General features: G+C 30.4%; 1 long non-coding RNA gene across 1 annotated transcript in view; it reads right to left on the bottom strand.

The window, feature by feature from the left end:
- Positions 1–2,500, bottom strand: part of LOC136832429 (uncharacterized) — a 356,175-nt gene that overhangs the window by 240,950 nt on the left and 112,725 nt on the right. The gene's annotated exons all lie outside the window — the stretch shown is intronic.

Genomic DNA, 2,500 nt, shown 5'->3' with positions numbered 1-2,500 from the left:
CCTGCTAAGTAAATCACAGATGTAGATTGAATTTAACCTTCATCATTTAACCTCTCACAATCCGCTGATTTCATAGTTATAGTCCTGAAAGTAATTACTGTTTTGGATTTAATATGTAGAATTTCAGACGGTTTCAGCTACTGGGAACTTGACTTCTGTTTATGATTACATCAATGTTAGTTCGCCAATTACCCTCTCTGTTCATCACCTCTTGTGTGGAGGCGTTGATGAATTTGTAGAAATGGTAACGAATTGCTTACAGTGGTTCACGCAATAAAAAAAGGGGGGAGAGGGGGGGTTTGGAGTTGTTGTTGGTGGCATGGCAAGTGAATGTTCTTATAGATAGCTACAGTGAATTATAGTAAGCAACAGTGTTGAAAATGCAGTGACAGAATTTAAGCTTTTGGACAAGATAAATGCACGTTGCAAGGAGAATCTGAACCTTCATTCTTTTAAATTTCATATAAAATAGGTTAAATATAAACAAACTAGCGTTGCATTCGGAATATTGTTGATCTCGTTGATATTAGACGAAACTAGGACTTGAATCACACATGAAAAAGAACTGAATAATTAGTGAGGGAATTGATTGTCAAATATCAAAAACAAAAACGAAATTCCAATTTTTCTATTTCTTTTTTTAAAGTCCCTCTATTTCAACGTGGTTAGTATTTGTATGTGTAAAAATAGAAATGAGTTTCTCTTTAATTACCAAAATGGTATATAAAGTTAACTATTTTTTTATTAGTCTCTTATGTAACCCATCGTTTAAGTACTAGTTTCTAAATATTTTAGTTATCTCACAATAATTCTAAAATTTACAGTCTACTCTTGCTTAATTTTGTCTTAATATTTTCTTACATTAACCTCACCTGTTGGACTGATTAACGTAATATTGACTAGAAGCCTCACTATTGTGACTGCTGAGATTAATGCTATATATATATATATGCATATATATATATATTTATATATATATACATATATATATATATATATATATATATATATATATATATATATATATATATATATAAAAATATATATATATATATATATATATATATATATATATATATATATATATATATATATATATATATATATATATATATATATATATATATATATATATATATATATATACATATATAACTCGTTATTATATACATCATACATATTATGTATGCGATATTAATCATTTCATTTCAATATCTAATTTTACGGAAGTTTCAGATTTTCCACTTATCAGTTTTGCTGATCAATTACCATAACTGCAGTTCTCTCAAAATATTTCCGTTCTTTTTATTTAGATTTTCTTAAAATTACTCAATCATCGTTCCCATGAACTCGATACACATCCCTACCCACTTTGATGTTAGATCTTCATTCTTGTTAAAGTTCTTGCCCATATTCTCTGTATTCTTATTTTTGTTATCAGACTTTCTATTTACAAACCTTAAAGTAAATGGCTTAAAAAAATTGATTCCTAATAGGCTTAAGTATGTTTATGCCTTTCTCAAAACAATGCCTAACCTAGTTAATAAAATGCTGTAATATGTACTCACGTCAACAAATTTTTGGACATATACCTCCGACATCGGGCCACAAAATTAAACAAAGAATTGTTTTGACACCTTTTTTTTACCACTTAACTAGATCCTCCCTTTGACATGAGAGCAATACCGCTCCTTTTGGTATGAAACTGGTCTAAATGCCTTAACTCTAAATACCAGAGCGGTATGAACATTCGCCCACCAAAACAAAATGTTATTTGCGAGCATTTATTTGGTGTTCTCATTTGGACTTTGATATCTCAGTGTCACTGACAAATGGCCGTAACATTACTATATCAATTCAATGAAATTTCGGCAATTTCCAGTGTACTGAAAAATAAAGCTACCGATATCCGCAACGGGTGACGTCATCGAGCATAAAAAGTTCATTCATCGAAAACTGAGAGATCTCATAACAAAAATTACTTCTGGCTATTTTTCTGATAAAAATGTAAACTATACATAAGGTCAGTGGTGAAATACAAACACCCAGTGATAACATGAATGATTACCTCAAATACATTTTGCAAATTATATATATTTTTTGGGGGTTAAAAAATGCTGTTGTACACATCAGTTAGAAAGGTAACTGTAAGAGGGAACATCGATTCAGTGTATAGAAGTCTTACACATCAGTGTTTTCATTCTCGGAATATCATACTTACACAGTTGTTGCATTACTTATTTTTCACTTTAATATTGGATCAAAAGGGGATTATAGCAATAAGGGAGACACAGATATGTATCAACATACCCATATCATGCATGGTTGCTTTACAAGAATACTTGCGCAAATGCTTATTTACAAGGGTAAAAGAAGAATTTCAACAGATGTCATACGGCACTAAACCCTCTATCACTCCAAGATCTAAAATATAAGTACATTTACCATAAATATCCTACATTACAATGAGGCCCCTTCACGACCTGAAGCCTCGTATTCT

The sequence above is a fragment of the Macrobrachium rosenbergii genome, chromosome 49 (genome assembly GCF_040412425.1).
Source record: "Macrobrachium rosenbergii isolate ZJJX-2024 chromosome 49, ASM4041242v1, whole genome shotgun sequence".
NCBI classification, from domain to species: domain Eukaryota; kingdom Metazoa; phylum Arthropoda; class Malacostraca; order Decapoda; family Palaemonidae; genus Macrobrachium; species Macrobrachium rosenbergii.
This window is presented reverse-complemented; position numbering and strand designations above follow the sequence as displayed.